Genomic DNA, 22,441 nt, shown 5'->3' on the forward strand with positions numbered 1-22,441 from the left:
TGGAAGAAAAAGCCTTCCAAGTGGACCTCCAAGATTTAAATCATTTTGCACTGCCTGAGCTCTCTGCTCCTTCATGACAGTGCTTTACAAGAATGAAAGAATTTCAGGTTTTTTGTTCTCCATTGGTTGGAAATAAGTGACATATGAGAAACATTCAGATCCTCAAGCAAAAGTTTGCATCTTTACTCATGTAAGATCACGGAAATTGAAGCAAGAAAAGGGTAGGGGGTTGCTTATTTGTTTGGAGCATGCTGTTTAAGAAGGAAGCAGTATCTGTCATCAGCCTGAGGAAGGAATAACACAACATGCTGTTTAAGAAAAAGGCAGTACCTGTCATCAGCATGAGGAAGCAATACTGATATCAGCTAACTTTTTATTTATGTGAGCTGTATTTCTTTTGAACTAATGTTTTGTAACACTTCTTCATTTTTGACTCAAGCAATTTATCAAAACTCAGGATCCTGACAGTTATTTTGATCAGGAAGAGGGTATCACCATGTCGCCAGGTAGTTTTCTGATGAAATCATGTTTACTGACATAGGATGTATGAAGTTCTGTTACCATGAACACAGGATCAAACAGCAAAATCTGTCATTACTCTCAGCGTGAAGCCTTGTCCAGCCCCAAATCAGACACAGCACACTTTCTTCAGTGGCACAAACCCAACAATCCCTCTAGTTTTTGCTCCTCAGTATGCTCCAGTTCTGTGATGTACTTTGCTACTACTCCCAGATGTTATTTCGGTACAACCCCTTCCTCTTAACCTTGCTGACATTAAAACAAAAGCCCCATTTGATTGTGTAACTAAAGCCTTGCACATCCCTCCCTTTTGGATGAAGTCTGCTTGGAGATTTCTGCCATTCACTCTACAAAGCAGCTCGCATGCTAGAGTTGCTCACTCTGGTTTTAACATTTGTCCCAGCTCACAAGTTAAAAATTGTGATGGGTATTATATGGAATCAAACAGTTCATATCCTCACCTCACCCTGAGCATGTTTGCAGTATTCTAGCTGGAACAGCCATCCCTCAGATCAGAGACCGCAAGTGAACAAGGTTTCAAACAGAATACAGGAAAAGCTAACAGAGTACCACAGAAGGAACAGTTCTGGAAAGGAAGACACTGACATAGATTTAACAAAACCATAATAGGAAGTTCAGTCTGATAAGTGATTGTATTCAAAAGGTTAAAAAAAGACTGACTTTTACTGACTGATGAGGCAGCGGGAGAGAATAGTCATGGAGAGAAAGAATAGTCATAGAAAAGTCATGTCACATCGGCAGTACTCGAGGCACCCTGCTTTCTGGTCTTGTGTACTAACAGAGGTGTTGGGTATCTCTCAACTCCCATCTCTAAAAACCTTCTGGCCAGCCTTCTCCTGAACACCTCCAGAGAAGAGAAACATCAGGACTCCTGAAAGATGTTCCCTTTTTACATTACCAGTTAGAAAGCTTTTCCTAACCTTCAACCTGAATTTCTCTTCAACATTAAACATTGCTTTGCTGTTCTGTCCCAGATATAAAAGAAGAACAATGAGCTGCAACCCTCTGCACTAAAGATATTGCCAATTGGGATACCATTATCCCCGGTCCATTTTCTTTCCTTTATGTTAAGCATAACCACTTCTTTCCAACTTACTTGTCACTTTTCCCAAGATCCCTCCAATTTGCACACCACCTTATTACTCAATGAATTATGTGGTTTTGCAAGAACACTACATTGCTGACCTATATTCATCTGCTGTCCACACAAAGATCTTTTCCTGATGTTCATGCTTCCTGGGCGGTCATTATTCTCCCTTTTTCACTCAAGCTTGTCCCTCATCTCTCCTAGGTACAAGGCGCTTTGAAAAGCTGAACCTGATCTTGTTAATTTAGGATTTACTTTCAAATTAAGAAGGCCCTTTTGAATTCCAATTTTGTCTTCTATTGTCCTTAGAGCGTAACAGCTTGATGTCCTCTGTGCATTTGACCAATGTAACCTCTATTTCATTACCGAAGTCCTCAGTGAAAATGCAGAATAGAAACAGGGTGGTTTGGCCCCACTTTAAACACCCTCTCATTCTGGCACTAAACTACAACTACTTGTGAGTGGCTTTTAATCTTTTGTGTGCAGTATTTTCATGGTGGATATATTTCCCTGTGTTGTATATATAGATAGGAGTAAAATGTCAAAAGCTTAACAGAAGTCAAAGTATATATCCCCCGTGTACTATTATCCCTTCCAAGAAAGAAATCAAGTTAGTTTGACATGATTTGTTCTTCACAAACCCATAGGGTGGTGGTTTTATATTTTTAATCACTTCATCAGCTTCAGCAGCTGATAAATTGACTGCTTAATAATCTGTCCCAGAACCTTTCCTGGGGCTGAAAGGCAGGCTGACTGCTCCACAGTTTCTCCAGATCAGTCTATTTTTTCCCTTTATTTTTTCCCCACTTTAGAATTTTAAGTGATAACGTTGTGAAACTTGACCTCTTAATAAAATCTGTTCTACAAAAGGATAAACAAGACTAATGTCCCAGAAAGTGATCTGCATATAAAGAAAAGTACTACTTATCTGAACTATCCCCGGAGTTTCACAAAGGACCAAGGCTCATCCAGTGAATTTGCCAAAAAAAAAAGAACAACTGGGACTGCTTATTTTAGTAAGAATATGAATCAGAAGGGACGTGCTGGAAGGATACAAATGAGTGCACAGCATAAAGAAGTTAAACCAACTGCTCCAGTTAATCCTCCCTTGATGCAGAACAAGCAAGTAAGCAATAAAACCAAAAAGCACGCTTTTTAAGGATAAAAAAAAAGCCACACGCATTCTCCTCAACTTAAAAGGACAGCGTGTGGACTCTTGTAAAGCCTTGCCAACAGTCAATAGTGAGGGGAAACGCCTAGCAGAAAAGATTAGACATGGCTGTAGGTAAGAGCCAGAAGTAAACGCTAGCTTTTCTACAACACCAGTTTGTCATCTTGAAACCAAGCCAAGAGCATGGTCACAAGAAACTGCAAATAACTCCAGGGTCTCAGCACTGCTGCTGCTGCCGCACAGTGCTTGCTGTGACCACCAATGGCTCACTCTCCCACCACGTTCCTATATTCAGGCTTGCCAGCTACCTGTGATTCCTGGCTACGTGCATCTCTCCCTCTCCCCCTGCTTCCCAACAGTTTTGTTTTATGCTGTTTCATTTTTAACCATTTTGCAGCTGTATAACATCCAATCAGCCTTGACCACACTGGAGTAAATATTTCCTCCAGGACCAGTAAGTCCATGACAAACAGAGCACGCTCTTTAAAAGCTGCCAGATCTTACCTTTTCCCTCCCTGTCTCACAGCTTCCCTGTCTGGTCTGTTATTCCTATTTTCATGCGTTCACTTCCACAATCTACTTGGCCTTTTTTGCTCCTACAAATTTAATCTCTTAACTGACAAACTGTGGTGAAGGACCTATTTAGGCTGGGACTGCACATCCATCAACATTACTGCTCACTCTCCTCTTTCTCCATAGCAGGCCACTTTTTATTAGTTTGATTAAACCTGATTTTTTTTTTTTTTTTAATATAGTTGCAAAGTCCATCTCAGCCCAACTTTTATTTATATTCTCATTGTACCCCTATACTTCTTCCCACCAAGACATTATTTACTGCACACTGCTCAAAGTTTGCTCTGAAGACAGAATTATTAATTTCCTTAGGGTTTTCTATAGCACCTGTCAGGGTGATATTAGCTCTTCATATATATTAGAGGCGTTGTGAAATAAATGCCGTTTGACTAAGGATTGACTTCCCCCACTACAGACACTTCTAGGCAAAGAATGGAGGCAAAGAGTAAAATAATGCTAGTATTGCACAGGAATTGTGTGCCCACACAGGACATCTCACACGCAACTTACTGAACCACCTATCGCAGCAGTGCTGTTATCTATTCCAAGCACAGCTACCACTGACCTGATGCACAGCTGCAAGTCAGCCCTTCTGCAGAGAAGCAGACTCCAGGGTCCCTAACGATGCACCACAGAAAAGATCACACAAGCAATCCTGAGAAAGGGGCTTAGGTAACACGACTTGTTCCAGAAGAACACACTGACAAAGGCACTGAGCAAAGCCAGCTCTCCAGTGCACCACGTTCAGGGGAGCCTGCAGCACTAAGCCATCTCTTGCCCTGCCGTCTCTGGCTACACACACAACCTAGAGCACTGGTCCACTCAACATTGCTGTGCTTTGCTCTTTCGACTGCACTTTCATTCCTCATTTTTTTCGTTATCTGCTCAAGAAATAGCTTGCAACTCACTTCCATTCCTCCTTCTTCCCCCTCAGCTGCTTCCCTCCGGTCTGTGGTTATGTAATTAAAGGCACTTTCCTAATGCTCTGCAGACACGGGGCTGTATTAAGGTTGCACAAGTATGCTGAGCCCCTGACTTTGCAAACATAATGTCTTCTGTAAATTTGTGGTCACGTATGCCTATACCACAGCAGAATTAATAAATAATAATGCTTAGCAATTTCTTTACTTACTGCCTTATAAGAACGCCACAAATCCTGTGCCCTCCTTTCCTCTCACCTCTTTCTTTGCAGGCACACACCTACAGGCTGGGTGGCTTGGGGCCTGCTTTCTGTTCCGCCGTCCTGAGAGAGAAGAGAGAGCACAAGATGTTAGAGAGCAGCACAGCTCCTGCAGCTGGGACCAAAATTCAGACACTTTTCCACACACAGTCCCCACACTCCTTTTTCCACGCTCAGCAGTTGCATTTCTTTCCTTCTCCTTCAGGATACAAAAACACCATTATGTACACGACAAACAGGCGCTCAAGCTAGCGTGTGCTGTTTACACACTGATTTCTGCCCTGGTTCCAATGCTCAGCCCAGTCAAGCTCTGTCTAGCAGTCGCAGTCCTGGGACCGCAATTCACCGCTACGTGGGGATGGCCACGTTCTGAGGTGTCTCAGCTTCTGCCTGCTGATGGTCACACCATCCCCGTGTGCCCCACTGCAGCTGGGCAAGGAATTCTATCTCACCAGGACAACACAAACTACAGCATCTAACCATTAATTTGCATTAAACACTTAAGCATTAATTTAAGTATTAAAAATAGTAAAGGACAATTTTTTAAAAGGCCTGGAAAATTAAGATAAAAAAGGGGGAGAAAAATGAGCAGAAGTTATATTTGTGTAATAATGAGCCTTGTAGCAGAAAAAAAAATGCATCAAAGGCAAAGACTCTATATTGCTGGGACATTCATGGGGTGAATGTGAAGGCAATTTAGGCTCTGGCTGGAGCTAAATGTGCCCATCAGCAATCAGTGATTCAGATCACTTTGTCTGATCATCAGCCGTGGGCATCTGTTGAATAGGGATGCTGCAGTTTGTTTGTTGTGTTGTTTTCTGCACTGACCTAACGTCTATGTATTGCAACCCGTTAATATATTCAAAATTTGCAGAATAATGAGATTTAATCTTTTTAGTGCTCCAGTTCTAGCTAGAAAGGCATGTGTGTAGGAGCAACTGGCTTTTTCAAAAAATACCGAGCATTGCGTTATCAAGGTTTAAGTGCAGATTTTATTTATTCAAAATTGATTTATTTTGCTAGAGGAAAAGGGATTTCTCTGCCTGGCTCCCGTAGAGTGCGTACCCTTGAAAGATTAATGTTTGCCTGAGGAATTTTTACTTTCCTCAGCTGGTGGCTTTGCTGTCACACCACTATTTCTGAATTTCACTCACCACAGTAAGCAGGAGGGCTCCCACCTGCCCTCCCCTCCCTGTTCCCCAGCCCACCCCAACACGGGCTCTTTGAGAGGCCAGAGAGGTAGCTGGGGTGTTCCCCTCACCCCCAGGGACTCTAACAAGACCAATTCCTTCAATTTCCCAGCACAAAAAAGAAGTTTGACAGGGACTGACACTGAAAAGCAGGGCCTTCTTTGACAGCCAAGGCGCATCAAGGATCAGGCCCCACGGGAGAAGCTGCCCAAGACCTGCAGCTGGGCAAGTGGGCAGCCTCAGGCAGCTCCCAAAGATGCTCAAGTTAAGGCTGCTTGCTTCCTTTACAACCCTAATTACTCAAACCTATTCAAACCAGACAAAATGAAGGGTTTCAGAAAGGAAACAAATCCCTCATGATGAATCCCTCATGATACCTGCTTAAAATGCTTAGTTATCTCAAAAACACCTTTAGTGCCACACATCTGCTGTCAACTTCCCTCCAATTTAATCCTACCTTAGTCTGCAAATCCGAGTTTTAACATCAACGTTTTCCAGTCCACAGCTGCAGGGCTGCCCCCACCGTCAGCACACAGATAGCCCAAACCCAGAGGCATGGGGAGGGAACGGATGGCTCACGGTACCAATGTATGGTGCAGCACATGCCACCAAACTCCCAGCAGCTGAACAGGGACCTGATCTCCATCAAAATTGTGCTCTGCCAACGTTGAGCAACGCAACCTGTCTGGGCGCAATAAGTGCACTACAGCCCTGCAAAACTCCTTGATATTCTTATGGGTTCCTGATGAAATTCACCTGGTGTCAGAGTTCCTCTGTTTTCAACAGATTACAGATTAAACAGTGAGAACTGCTTCTCCAAGAAGCTGACAAGCTAGTGACTACAATGGTAAGTTGTATTACTCAGATAACACTGTTCCTAAAACACTAAATAAGAGGGCCATTTACTTTGGGATAGTGAAAATCAAACACCATAAACACCACAGAAAAATTACTTACACCGAGTCATAAACACCTGACTTCTATTTAGGGTTTGTGCAAAAGTGGAAAGTTCTTTTTGGTGGTCAAGTGGAGAGATCATCCTACCGCAACAGCAGTAATTAGCAAGTTCCTAGAAATAATCCAAAACTGGTTTCATCTCTCACACAGTGATGTAAAGGATTTTATGAACCACCTCTTTTGGATGAAGGAACTGAGGTGTCTGAGCTAGGCAGCCTGCCCAGAGTCACACAGTGATTGCATCCTGGTGCTGAATACCCCAGCAGCAAATTTGCTCTAAAGTTTCCTGCATCTTCTCCACATTTTGTTCTTCTTGAATGTAGTGGTTAGTTAATAAAAAGGTATTTTACTGCTTATTGGAAGGATATGAGATTACTCAGCACCTTGCATCATGGCATGGTTTTTACTGTTTATTTCATCTGTGCAAGTTTCAAAAGCCATTGCTGTAGCAAGTCAATAAAAAAGCTCCCATCATTCACAGGTTTGGCCCCTGTGTTTGTCAAATCTGTTAGAAGAGAGATTCTGTCATTTATAGCGCTTTTCATTTTGTTAGTCCTAAACACCAGCAGCTGGACTGAGACTGCCTTTTCAGAGTTCACAAGGGACTTTTAGTGATGTCAGATCTAAGCAAGACTCAAAAACTATTTCTCAAAGCAAGATTTATTGGAGGGCTAGCATCTGATGACAAATGTTGAAGGAATAACAAAATCCTTTGTGTTGTGGGGTTCCTTGACCTGTTTACTAATGTTCATCTTTCTTCACAACTCAAAAGCACAGCTCTGTGTTTTGATGCATCATTATGGAAACAAACAAAGCAGTGCTGTTGCTTTTGCTTTTCCACATCAGAAAAAATCAGCTCATGAAAAAGTTAGCGTGAAAGTTGCCAGTAACTGCATTCAACTGCTTTTCCTATTCTGTCTTAACAGAAAATCTCTACCAGCTTCACAGTACAAAAGGAAGAAGTGACATGTCTTCTGGTAGCTGACATACCTTGCACATACAGCATCTTGCACTTCAACACTCTGACTTCAGTGATGACAAGGACAGTGACCCCACACAGTTCATAATTATTGGCATTTCAGTGCAACTTTAAAAGCAGAGAGAGAAGGAACCTGCCCAGCCAAGTGTGCTCGTTTACTGTCATTCGCAACAGCAGCTTTCCCCTAACATGCTCCAGCTCCACTGCGCTGGGGAAAAAAGAACAAAAACCTGCAACACTTTCTGGCTGTCTTTATTCAGGCAAAATTCCTAATGTGCTTTTTGGGGGACAACATATCTGTAGTCCAAAAGGTGGTTAAAATTTACTCCCTTGCTTCTACACACTGGTCTCCCTTATCCACAGATATTTGAACCTGGTTTTCAATGTGTGAGGATCTCAGTCTACTGTGACACCCGCACTGAGGTGGCAGAGACCTGCATGGGAGCAGTCTTTTGATTAGCCTGCACTCCTCCCAACAGGATTGCTTGCTACCTTGTCATCTGGGTCACGGCTGGAATGGTGATTTACACTCTCCTAGACTCCAACGATTCAATTTCGAAGACGAAGCTAAATCACATCTTCTCAAATCAGCTAATAAAAACACTCTGTTGTACTTCACCACTCTTGAAGTTCCTCGTGTTCTGTGAATACCTTACTGGGAATAATTCATCAAAATAATACCCCAGATTCAATCACAACTAATCCCTTTGTATAACACAGGCACACAGTGAAAGCTTCCATTATCTCTGTGTTCTTACATTGGTATCAGACAGAATTGTTTTGCCACAGCACTTCAGCTCTGACTAGCTCACTGCTAACTCTGAGTGTTAATTGGTTGCAATATTGCTGCTTTCTAGGTTTCCAATTTGTAATGGAAACAAACTTTTGTTTGTATTGGCTCGTTAGGCATGCCATTTGTCTAGCCATCACCTTCACAATACAGTCAAACTCTACACTGCTGCAGAAGCAAGTATCACAATTTTTATATATATATATTTTTTTAAAAAAAGACATGTTTAGAATCCCTTCTTGGAAGGAGCTATTTTGAAGTAAAATACATGTAATACTTAAGGAAATAAAACCTATATCACAAGCAGAACCTGAAGTAAGAGAATACTGTTCCCCATAAAGATCCAAAAAGAGCAAGCACACATCAATAGAAACCTGCACAACCTGATTATTAAAAGCTTGCTACAGGTGATTTTCAGACAATCTGTTCTTCAAAGATTTACAACTATACCTTATTTGTACCCTGAAACTAATCCTCGTGTTTTCAAAGGATGATACTGTGGCACCAGACCCCATTCCTAGGCCAGTATTTCACATCTGGTTTGCAGAGGGACTCACTGCAAAGCTAAGCACTAGTACAAGTTTTTGCAACACCAGCTCCTCATACTGCAGAATCAGACATCCAGCTCGGGGCAGCAGCATAATGTACTTGGGTCTCTGAGTGTGCTTATAGAAAATCCAGTATATCAGGTCCCCAGCACTGATCTTTGTGAGAAATAGGCAGATCTGAAATCAGAAAGTCGACTAAAATCTGTTTGCTTAATTATACAGTGGTATAAGCAAGTCTTCCTCAACACACTTATAAAGCCCTAAAAATAAAGGGGTTTAATTAGCTGCAGTAATTATTGAGCAATTCATTATGAGCTAGCAAATAAGTTTTAAAAATCCTCATTTGCTACTATCAGGAAATTTGTCAACACAAGGAAATAAATTCATCAAAAAAATTATTCCACATGAATCATCTGGGTAGCACTGGTAAACATATAACCTCTTCCCAATTTTATTAGCTGCTGTCCCGCTCTCACACACAAAATGCCAGTGATTGCATGTGCAATAAATATTAATGGTTCATAAATTAAATAGCATTATTCTTCTTGACATAACACCATTTTGCAAGGCCCCATGGAAAAAGTCCAGGCAGTTTGTTGAGCTCTCTCTAATAGAAGAAAAATGTGCCTTTGTTTTTGTTTTTAAATGCATTTGTCAGGATTTATAGGGTAGATCCAGAAGGCAATTAAGGCGACATTTTACAGAAAGCTACCATATGCCCTCAAATAACAATAGAAAGAAAGTGTGGTCTGGGAAGACGATTTAATTTATAGAATAACATTTACAAAATGTAGATACTTTCAGTCTGAACAACTTGCATGGAAGGAGCTTGTGCACACAGCTAACCCAGAATCTTCACAGGAAGCAAGCTGCATTATTCACAGCATCACAACGCGGTTGGGGTCGGAAGGGACCTCTGGAGATCATCCGGTCCAAACACCCGCCAAGCAAGGTCACCTAGTGCACATCGCACAGGATGGCATCCAGGCAGGTTTTGAGTATCTCCAGAAAAGGAGACTCCACAGCCTCTGGGCAACCTGTTCCAATGCTCCATCACCCTCATAATAAAGAAAAGTTTCCTTGTATTCAGCCAGAACCTCCTGTGTTTCAGTTTGTGCCCCTTGCCTCTTGTCCTGTTGCTGGGCACCACTGAAAAGAGGTGGTGCCACAGGGGAATTTCAAAGCTAGCCTAGGAAGAACCCAACAGAGCTGGCCTCCTGGGCTTACCCCTGACAAGCAATATAAGAACAGGTGAAACAGGAGGGTGAGAGACTGGCACTGTCCCCAGGGCAGAAACAGGAGCTAACAGCTTCTTAGTTTCATTAGGGCTGGCCTAGAAGGGTCCAACCAACTGAAGAATTATAGCATATAGGAGGGAGGAAAGCAAGCCAGTGGAGAAATGTAGGGTGATAAAGTGCTTAAATTAACAAGGCTAGAAATTAATCTCAGTGGCAGTATTTTAAACAGATATAAATGGAGCATAAGTGTTCTCCTTGGTAACTCTAAGCATGAGCTGATGAAACCTGAGTAAGAATTTCAGGTGTACAGATACAAAGATGGTGCACAGAATGAAACAGCACCATACAGACATCCTGGGTGTAGGATGAAAGAACAATAGGCACACTAAAACAACGCAGAGTGCAGCTTGGACCACTGCAAGGATGGTGGTCTTGTCTTCAGTGCCTGGGGGGACAAAAAAAGAAGAATTATCTTTAGTGAGGAAAGAGCAAGAGACTGAGTTTTGTTAACCGAGTCTCCAAAAAGCGTTGTCCAAGATAGTGCAACCGTAGCTTGTATTTGTTGACTATGCATAGATCCCCTGAACCTGAGTCCACCGATGACACTTCTAGAGATAGGACACTACAGGAAAAAAGGTAAATGTAGTTAGATCTCCAGCAAAGGTCTGTCACTGGTGAAAGAGCTTCAGTTGAGCAACAAGAATTAGCTGGAGAGTATCAACAATAAGACACCAAAAAGCAGTTCATTAAACTTCAGGGTGAAAGAAGAGGGGCTAGAGAGAGGAAATGGATTGGAGGATGGCTGGCTTTATTTTAAGATGAAAGAGATTATGGTGAGATCATATTTTAAGGGAAGGAGCCTGCAAAATGATACTGGTTAAGAAAGGGGAAGGAAGGAACTGCAAGCTGAGAGGCCTGATGGACCATGTAAATGCCCTGAGGTGGGTTATCTAGTCACTCAAAAAGTAAGCTTACAGTTGCTACAGTTAAAAAAGGACAGAGACTGCTGATGGCATAGGTAGACTGAAACTTAGCCACTCGATCAATCAAGGGAAATGCTGAGCTCTCCCTGCCGATACCTGCAGCTCTGCTGATTGTCAGGATGGATCAAGCTAGCTCCCCAGGGAAGGGCCATGTCACCAGGAAGTACTTTTGATGCAGACGGTTTCTAAGTAGTCTGTTCCTCATTTGAGATAGGACTTCAACCAGCTGGAAAGGCTGTGCTTTCAGTTAATACACACATGGAGAATACTGCTTCTTTCTCTCTGTTTAGCACACACATAATGTAGGATGGCATTTGCTTTGTCTCTCTCAAATATTGATTCACTACAGAAAAGCTGAGTTGGGGATGAGCACACCTGGGAATGTGTAAGGAAAATATTTCTCACCTTGGGAAAACAGAGAGGGATATCAGGTGTAGAAAACAGTGACAGAGAACATACAGAGGTACAGAGCCAAAGGACACCTCATATCCAAGAACTCAAGAGCACAAAGCCCAGCACTAGAAGATGCTAACAGAGGACACAGTGCACTTTCGCAGGTGTTTAAAAGACTTCTGGCTGCACCAGTCAATGAAGTAGGAGTCCAAAGCGCTGTCCTTTTCTGTAGGCTAACAGAAAGACCTCAGATGAGAAAGTACAGGTATCTGAGTAAACTCTAAAGAGCAGAAAGCTCTTGTTCAATATAGAAGTGAAAAACTGAAGGATGCTCACAACTTCTGCTTTTATAAAGTAAAGCTATTTCTTCTGCTCACTTTACAGCAATTCAGAAATCCCTCCGAGTAAAAAAAGAAATTGCCAGATGGAGCAAAGGGAAATATTAAGTGGCACTAAGTGTAAGTTACTTGGGCTTTGTTTAGGTTCAGGTACTTGACAGTAAGTGACAGAGCTCTCCTGGGGCTTCTGCTTCTTGCAGCTATACCGTGACCCCAAACTGGGCTTCAGCACTGCTACTTCAGCAGTTAATGCTTTTATAAGTACCATATTTCCATTTGCATTCGCTACCTGGGTCAAAAGAGTCATGCATTCAGCATACAAAGAATCCCACGTGCCTCTGACATTTTTTTAAGATCAGAAAAAAAAAAAAAAAGAAAGAAAAAAAAAACAATCTCTATCTTGAAAGTAAAGGGTATGAAAGTGCAGAACACATGCTTACTGTAACTGCAACAACTGCCTGGCTCTGAACTGATGAAACATGGCAATATTCAGTAATTTACAGAGCAACAATGACAAAACAGTAAGAGACCACACTTCCATGACCAATAAAACAATAAAACAAAAAAACACAGGCGGGGGTGATTTGAGGTAGTCAGACCAAATGTGACATGGGTATTTCTCCTTCCTGCTGTAAATAAAACATGCCGTGTCAGCCACAGCTGCAGCATATTTCATGTGGGTTTTGTTTTTAAGAAGGAGCTGGTACAGACAGCCAGGGTCCGTTTAGCCACAGGAGCTGCTCCCCACAACAGCCTTGCCAGCAGCTCAAGGGCAGAGCTTGCAGCTGGATGCCTAAGATAAATTGAATTCAAACAACCATTTTAGAAAATTACAGGAATTTGCTTTCCTATGTCACAGTACTCCATTTCTGGACTATGGACTGAAAACGAAAAGAATTAACTTTTAATGTGTCCACGCGACCCTGATGAATACACTCCCTTTACGTGAAGACAGGTCCTACAGATGTAAAGATTTTTTCCTCACATTAAGTGTTGTTGTTACACACCCAGAAACAGGTTCCACCCTACAGCCCAGATACAAGTGCATTGACCCTAGGGTTTCACCAATACACAAGCTGGACTACCAGTCGCTTTGGGTTTTGAGGAAAGATTTTAAGGCCAGTGCAAGCAATTTCAGTGTAATGAAAACCCATTAATACAGCAAATGCTTTGTGGTCTCTTGCAGCCAACAGAAGAGGTATGTGCCACAGGGCTGCTCTACCACATCAGCCAGGAAGGTGGTTATTTCTCACAGCCAAGTAACAAACTAAGAGTGACAAGCTGCCACCTTCAACTGCCCAGCCTTTCCTACAGCCAGGACCCCAGCATTCTGCATACTGAATGTGCTGTCCAAATTATCTACAGATTCACCAAGGTGAGCCTGCCTTGATGTTATCTAGCCAGTGATTTAATGGCAGCAGGAAATAAATAAGCAAACAATTCATGAAACCACAAATTTCCTTAAGCTATGAGAAAACTAGGTATCATTTGCACAGTCATTACCCTGGTTCAATTACAGTCAGAATAGTCTTAAAATAAAAACCCATCTCCTTCCTCTGGTGGTGAAAATGATTAAGAAACTGTAATTTTCTTTCTTACTTATTTCCATGAGAGTTGAAATACTTCCTGTAGAGGATGAAAAAGACAGTACTGAGCATGAAAACAGACGTTTACTTTCAAAAGATATGGGGAAGTTTTACACTACACTGCTAAAACCTGTTAGCTGCCCCTAACATTCAGTATTTTTTTATCCAAAAGTAGTGCTGCTACTTAGACTATCGACAGCTCTCCAGTCACATTATTATACCCCAGGAATGTTAATAAAAACCCGCAGTCATTCTGCTGAGATCCATATTCAAAAAGTGGTCTTGATTATCTTTCCCTACTACCTTAGTGTAGTTTCACAGATGACACTGATAGTCCCCGTTTACACATGAGGAATAAATCCCTAAGACCATAACACTATGCATTTTGAAACCTGCAGATGACTTTGCTCAAGAAATTGCACAAATAAATCACCGGAAAGCAATAACAGTGTAGGAAAATTCTACAGCTCCAGACAATGTGCAATCAGCTAACGCACACTGTGTATTCTTGCGTCTTCATCACATCTGACAAGTGTACGGTTTGAGACTGACAACAGAGATGGTCTGTTCATCAGGAACAGGGCAGAATTTATAGGAAACCCTCTTGAAAGCAAGCACTCCAGTTGGAGTGCCCAATCTCTGTGTCAGCTCCAGACCGGTAATATTTTTCTCTCTATTTTCTTGTAAAGAAACCTTTTCTTATAAGAATATTCAAAGAACTTGTGGAGCTGAGTATAAATGCTTCAGCTATACTACTTATACTAAAATGACATAGTGCAACTATGAGGAGAACAAGCACGGATGAGTCAGGATATTGCAACGTATATGGAAGTGCCTTTTGCCTCAATGTTACTGTGTCAAAAATGGTCTAGGTCAACTGGATAACTAGCAAGGTTGGCTGCTGAGACATTCCACTTCCCAATTCAGAGGAACAAGATTCTGATCACTGGCACTCTGGTGTATGGCTGAGAAAATATTAACTAAATCACTGAAGGAAGCATCAAGGTTTTATTGATTTAAGATAGGAGAAATCACTTGCCACAACCCCACTTTTTTTTTTTTTTTAAACTACCTCACTAGCCAGCTGCAGGACTAAAAATTCAGCTGCTCAGCAGAGAGACCAGGCACTACTTCCACGTTCATTGCAGTGATACCTCCCAGGCACTATTGCATTCTCTGTACACTACGGAAAAACTCACAGCACTAAATGCATTATAGTTGCAACCTTTGCAGGGAGCAGCTTTCCTAAGAGGTGACACAAAAACGCATCTCTGCTAGGTGAGGATATTTTGTTGTTGCATCTTTAGGAGGATATAGGAAGAAGGTCTGCTCTGTCTCTCCATGTCAACATTGCCACACGTAGGTTCCTCCTGGATCTCAGCCTTTGGGGTGGACTCCACAACTGCAAAATGCACAAAGGCTTACCAAGCAAGAAATGTACTGCTTAGAGCCGTTAGGCAAATAGAAAGCTGTGGAAACCTCTCTCTGAAGAGAAGCTGCTCTCTTGAAGTGGCTCAGCACCCAGGCTACTTCTTTGGGGGCTCTCCATGGTGCAGGATATGAGTATTAGACATGTGCAAGCACAAGGGGATTTGCCCCTTTGCAATGCCAGAAGTAGCAGCAAGTCTAGAGATGGCAAGAAAGGACCTTCAACTCTGCTAGCTTAGCACCAGAAGAGCTCTCTGTGGCAAGTCTTTTCCTGTGCTGCCCTGACCAGGAGACAGCTCATGGGCAGCAAGCCCTGCTTCGCCCAATTTGAACAGGAGATGCTGAGAGGAATATACATATGCCCTGAGCCACATCCTGAAAAGTCAGCACACCAGAGCATTACAGGGGAACATGGCAGCCTGCTGATGAAAGAAACGACAGAGTGGGCAAGCCAAAGGCCATCTGAGAAGATTCAAGCCCAACTTATTTGCAGACATCCTGCAGGCAAGGTCAGATGGCATTTGCAGGCAGCATGCAAGAACGGCCTCCGCGGCTGTAACCGTTCAAGCAGAGGGAAGGACGCGCCCCAGGGACGCAGCAGGCCCCCCCACATCTGCTGCCATGGCCTGTGCCAATAGCTGCTCGGGAAACTGTATCTTTATGGCTACTGACACTGACAGATGGGAAAGCAAGAAATTATTGGCCTCAGGGTAGCAGCTCAGACCAATGCATGAAAAACACCCACAGAAAATCACCTTAAAACGCAGGAATTGGAATCGATAACTTATCAACACTACAGAGAAGAAGGGGAAAAATCCCGGTTCTCTCAGGCCTTGCGGCTCTGCTTACTAACTAAGGCTATTCTGTAACAGCAAATATTTTTGCAAACCATTGTACTGGTAATTCATGCATGAGTACAACATGGATTGCAGGCGGTGGAGGAGAAAGGGAGATAACAACAAGAAGTGTGTCTGGACAGTATTTCATTTGTAGAGGTTCTGGAGCACCTCCATCAGGTCATCCATTTTCTTTGTGGCAGCCCAGAAAAAATGTGATGTCACAGGGTCGCTGTGAAATGTACTCCCAAGAGGAAAAAGAAGAGCTGTTACCGGCAATGTTAAGTGAAGAGAGGTTAAAAAAATATGAAGTCCGGCCTCTCTGTGTTGCATTGTTATTTTAACTTCCCAATGTATCACTTGGTTTCTCTAAGCAAGTATTATGTGGCAGCTACTTTCAGAATAAATTCTCTGCCATGCTTCAGAAGCACGAAATTCAGAGAATTGTTTTTAAAAGAGTTAATAGTGTCTGAAAGCTGTGCTTCATTTACAGTCTAAAGGAAAAACAAATACCTTATCAAAACTCAAACTGCATGCAATTTGATACACCAGTATCAAGTTAAAAATGAGCAATTCCATGCCTAAAGTAACCAATGTTCACTTCCACTTTATGTTGAAGGTCATTTATGTGAGTTGTATTTACTCAGATGAAGAGAGAGTATAAGATACATTTGCATAGAAACATATATTTTTTAAATAGTTCTATCCCATTTTCTTATTTTCACAGACATATTTGTTCAGTATTGCTGAGCTACGCTGCATTATGCCAGGGGAGGAAGGTACATGTCTGCTTTGCTCAAGTGTGGAAGCACAAACTCAGCAGGAAGGAAAAATAGAAAAAAACGATGAAAACAATCCATTCTGGGCTGGAGTCGTGGGTGGGCTCCAGGATGTGCTGGTAACTCACACAGTATGCTGCTGCAACATGAAAAAAAAAAAAAAAAAGAAACTGTACAGTGAGTACGGAGTGCACTGCACACACCATGCTTTCAGCCTCATGTTAAGTGTGTCACCCATTTTGGCCACAGCATTCATCCTGATGGAGGATGTGGCAAGAGCCTGAGGCATGAAGTCCTTTCGCCAGCCCTACAGGATGGCAGGAAGGATACCCCTGGGCTCCTCCACATCTCAGCCCCATTGCAGCAGCATTGGCAAGTGCCACCCTTCCTCACCAGTGTGAAATCAAGGGGAACACCGGCAGGCTCTGCACAGCAGCCCAGGCGCCGGTGCTGCCGATCCCACCAGTGACCACACTCTGGCCGGGGATGGCCCTAGAAGGAGCCCAGCTCCCAGGTCAGGCCCTTGGCTCACTCAGACTCTGCCGAGCACCAGAACACCAAAATTGCACTCAGGAAAATTTCTCCAACCGTTAACACTCACTAAAAATATAAGCCCATCTCCCTGCCTGCCATGGATGCTGCAAGCTGCTTCTCGAGAGGTCCAAAACCCATCTCCCACCCAGATATTGATCTAGATACTCTTGTACACATCCTTAAGAATTTTCTGCAGACAACAGTGGAACATGCACTGCAAAACATGAAGTAAAAGAAAACAGTATTTCTCTAACAGTGAAGAAGTGAAGTGCTGCCTCCATGACATTTAAGACAGCCTGAAGGAAAGCAGTGTCACAGCATTAGATTACATTTCCATGACAAGATGCACGTGGGTGCCCTTGAAACGTGTGGCGCCAGCAGCTGCCTTCATTCCGTCTTGGCCTAATAGGGTGCTTGGCTGTTTTCCATCATGTCAGAGCAACTCTTAACCAATGGTAAGTACTGCCTTCTGTGTACAGCCCAAGCCCCAAGAGGTATGCGACACGAAGGAATTCCTACATAACAGCAACCACGGTGTTATAAATACATCAGTGGCACAGGGAGGAGCCACATTTTGTAGCATTCAAGTGCTTTGCAACCTGTAATGCTTTTTATGTCCTTACTCCCTGCAAAGGTGGAAATACAGGTAAGGAAGCACTGTTTCCCCCAATTTAGAAGCAGAGAAGGGAGACATAGGACTACTGTTGCCCCAATGCATCTATCTGTATCTTATTGCCATGAAAATTCTTTGCAGATCTGGGCCTAAATTGCTTTACCGTGTCACACCAGGCACGAAGGGTTGCTACTGCCTTTACTCAAACCCCGACTTTTCTTTCTTCCATGAGCAAGGAGGCAGATTTTAAAGCAAAATAGAGCCCTCCTGACACACTCGCTCATCTAAGGGCCACTCACTATTCTCCACTGAACCTGCTGGTAGAAGGAATTTATCTGGGTAAGTGCAGGATCGAGGTCTCTTAACATCACATTTCTTGCTTGTGACAGGCATTTGTCTCCACATCCTGAGTATTTTAAGACAGCCTGATGACTAAGAACAAAAATAAAATTCACCTCTGAGCTCCAAGCAAATGTTATCACAGTACCAAGATTCATTTTGGGGAATATAATAGGGACTGAGAAAAAAAAATAACTATGCAAGAGGAGAGCACTTTCAACCTTCTCATCTCCGTGAAAGAAGAGTGGTTCAACATTGACAGAGAAGACTCAGCACAATAGTAAAGGTATCTGAACATAAAGCTCTATTCCAATTTTTCCATGATGGTCCCTGTGGAAAATATGCATATAACTGGTTTTGCTGAGCTTGTGGTATTTCCTTCACATTTGAAACCTGTAACAATCAGAGTCAATTTAATACAAGTATATTTAGGTATATCATGTACTTGTGGCATTTCCTTCAAATTAGTTTCCCTCCACTGTTACCAGAATAACTTACTATATATGTGACAGTCTCTGCTTCAGCACAGTTTAAACCTTAAAATTACAGGACTGTACTAGAATTAGGTCTTCGATATCAAACGCATCTTCAACAGACTCAAGTAACAGGAACAGAAGTTAGCGCTGTCTGAAACTAAGTGCAGCTGTCAGCTGCTGTTTTTCAAATAAGCCATCTAGTACTCTCATCCTTGGAAAAGCAGTGATACAGAGCCAGAGAAATTAACTGTATCCCAAGGGCTTGGGATTGAATGCTGAAGTATAAGTAAAAATTGAAAAATACCATATTTTTTTCCTATATTAACATTTAAGAAGGAAGAAGTAAAAGTTAGCAAAGTCTTGTTTGGGGAAATTTTTGGAACGAGACAATTGCTTAGAAGATAGCTCAGAACAGTGAAAACTATTAACTTTCTTTTCTTTTTAATGCATGTATGGTACACTCAGTTAATAATATTTTTTAAAAAACTTGCACCACCATAATTATTCTTAGCAAATATCACCTCTTCTCTCACCTATACACCATCATGGCTGAGAGGGGTACCAGTGGAGGATCAAAGCAAGTCATGTGTTTCCTGCAGGTTTCCCTGTTCTGAGCAGCCCACCACACAGAATGTGTGCATGAAAACACATGATGTGAGAAAGAAATACTGCACAGCAGAACGCTGGGTTACTTGATACTGCTAAATAATTGGCCATTAAAACAAACAAAAAAAAACAGTACTATACTTGAGAAATGCCTGTTTGTCAACATAATTCTTTGCAGTGGACTGATCTGACTGTATGCTAACAGTTACAGATCTCTGTAATAAAATATTAACAGCTCTTGTATGCCCTTTCCACAAGGTAATGTAGTAAAAAATGAGAGTGTTGCTCAAATATTTCCACACTTTCTCTTTTGTTACTTCTGAAAGCTTACATTTAAGAAAGCTGTTTACTACAGTATTATTTCTTTTTATCCAGGGGTTATTTTTCCTTTAAACCTTAGAGAATAATTAAAATTCCTCACACAGGACAACAGTAAGAAAGATTAGGGTCTGCGTTTCAAATGCAGCATACTAATGGCATTTTTGGACTCCATAATAAATCATCTCCATTTTAAGTAAGCAGCAGAGTAGATGCACAAAACCTCCATAAGGTACATCCCCGTTTCCAAGTCCCATACCTTCTCTCCGATTTTATCATTCCCCATCTCGTACTGACCTAGATATCTTGGTAATATCGATACAGTACTAGGGGGTGTTTATGCACCTTACAACAATCCAACAGCTCATTAAGTGTAGGAATGCAGCAGCCTGCTGATACCCACCGAACCACTTCAGTCTTCACCACGGCCAGTTGTCAGCGATATGTAGGCAGCCAAACACACATTTGCTCTGTTTCACTTTAGCATTCCATTTTATAGTTTCCATTTAGCACTGAACTGACAGGAGGGAAATGTTTTAACATTCGATACGAGGACCACTTATTTAAATACACTGAAGCTGCTTTGTTTTTGTACCTAACCTTTGGGTTATCTCATCTCTCCCACAGGCTTTTGACATTTATATTTGTTCAGAGTATCTGCAGTTTGCCCTACTGCAAACAGTAAGATCACGACTGGATATTTCCATTATCTGGAAATATCTGGTTCTTTCTCAGCTTGCTTTTCTTCTTCCTTCCGCATACAAAATACCATCAGCACATTTCTGTGTTTTTGTCTCCCCTGTGCTGTATCACAAGGTATCTATTGAGACAAATACAAATCTTGTTTCCTGGTTTGGGGCAAATCCAGTTCTCCTGATTCAGCTTCAGGTAAGTCCTAGCCCTCTATTAAACCGTGGGAGAGTGAAATGGCCAGGCTTCTGCTATGCCTAATAGAAGTCCTATCCCTGTTTGCAAAAAAAAACCTGCTGGTTTTCCACTTCAGACATTTCTTAATGCTTCTTTCCTCTAGGAAGTCCTTTTGACTGAACAAGAAAAATGAATGTTTTCCAGTTTTCACAAATGGCAGAATTGCAAAAGAGAATAAAAGTTTAAGAAATAGGGAGTTCAGGTGTTTATTTTCAGAAAAGTGCGTGGATAAACAGAACGATTTTTTTCCAACAGATATTCTCCCAAATCCCCTTTAAGTTGAATTTTCTGCTGTAATTCCCAGATAAGCATGCAATCAATATAAATAGGAATACTGTCACCCTCAAAATGCTAACTGATGTGTTTTCTCTCCACTAACTTAAGGCTAGTAGAACAAGTACTCCTCACCTGGGTTACTGTTTTGGTCTTCACAACTATGACAGCTTCACTATGGACTTTTGTTACTTTACAGCCTTTACTGCTGACTTCCATACTGTTGTGTGCAATGGAACAGCTGTCATTTTGGGGCCAGCCTTCATGAAACTTGAGCTTATTTACAGTAGGATGAGGTGAGAGTGCCAGCTGACTCCCATCTTCCTTCTGCGTTTGTGGGAAGGCTCCTTTGCTGCACCAAAAGCACCACCAGCATCACACCAGCCATTGCAGCCCAAACAAAGCCGCACACACCACTGGGGCCAGCATTAGTGCTAGCTCAGCTCCCTACAGCTGGTGCCAAGCAGACAGCTGGAAGCTGTGAAATTTAGTCAGAAATGTTGACGGAAGCTGCCAAAAAGACAGCTGAAAGCTGCTGAGGTTTTTCTTCCATCAGGGACTGGGAAGTTCCACTTACAGAAAGCTTAGAAGTGAGCCCAGCAATCCAGGGGCTGGAGAATTTGACAATGTGGTTGCTGAGTTTTGATTGTAACCACCACCCTCTGAGGTTACAGCCACTTTCCTGGTTATCCCAAGTGTTCAAGACATGGCTGGTCAGGAGAAAGACGACCTCGTGTCACTCCTGAAGTTACCCAGCTCTCCAGAAGCTCTTAGAACAAAAACAAAAAACACCTCAGGATTTCCTCAGTCACCCACAGCTTCCCTTAGTTTGTGTCCCAGCCCTATGCATCTACAGAACAATTTTACAGCTAGAATCCATTTAACTACAAAATATGGGTCCAAGTCACTTGCATTTTTTTCCAGAGCTTATCCTTCTGACATCATACCCACATTGCTTATCAGAAGGAGCAGAAAAGACAGCAATGGAGAAGAACAAGCAGAAATAGCTCTTTTAAAAAAGCAAACACCTGCATTTCTTCCAGGTATTTCAAATGTTACTATTCTTTTTGCTAGGCATCCTGCTCACCTCCTCCGCCATGCAAGGGTACGGGTCTCAGAGGTACTGCACATAGCACCGCTTTATAGCTGTCATTTCTGATTAAAAGCTGCATGTGTGTCCCACTCGAGCAAAGCTGGATTGCTCCCCAGGACTGCCATCAGTATACATAAGGCCTCTACAGAAAACAAAAAGAAAAAAATAAAAATGAACTGCTACAGCTCTTTGTGTTCATCGGGCTCATCTCCGAACATCCAAATATAAAATGTTTATTGTCACTTAAGGTGAGCCCTGGGTCCCAAGCCAACAGGTTGGCATCCTGCATAGCCAGGCACATATTTTTAATTATTGCCATCCAATAGTCTGCTCTGTTATGAACATGATTTAATGGTTACACTCTGTACCTATTACCTGCTTAAATTACTCTTCCAGCACGCAAATATTAATCACTAGAAGAGGCAGAGAAACATCTGTACAAAACTACAACAGAAAAAAAATAAAATGAACAGTGTGCTAGCAGTGTTTAGTGGAAACAAGTAGCACCCTGACTCCAGTGACATTTCACCCTTCTCTGCTGAGCCCGGAACCAGATGACACAGTTCCAAACTTGTTACGCTATTAAACCAAACATTTCCATCCATAATCCCGTCCTGTTTGAGTCTTGATTTACAAGATCTAGATTTTACACACAAAAGCATTTTA

Source organism: Oxyura jamaicensis, chromosome 6, assembly GCF_011077185.1.
Source record: "Oxyura jamaicensis isolate SHBP4307 breed ruddy duck chromosome 6, BPBGC_Ojam_1.0, whole genome shotgun sequence".
Classification (NCBI taxonomy): Eukaryota; Metazoa; Chordata; class Aves; order Anseriformes; family Anatidae; genus Oxyura; species Oxyura jamaicensis.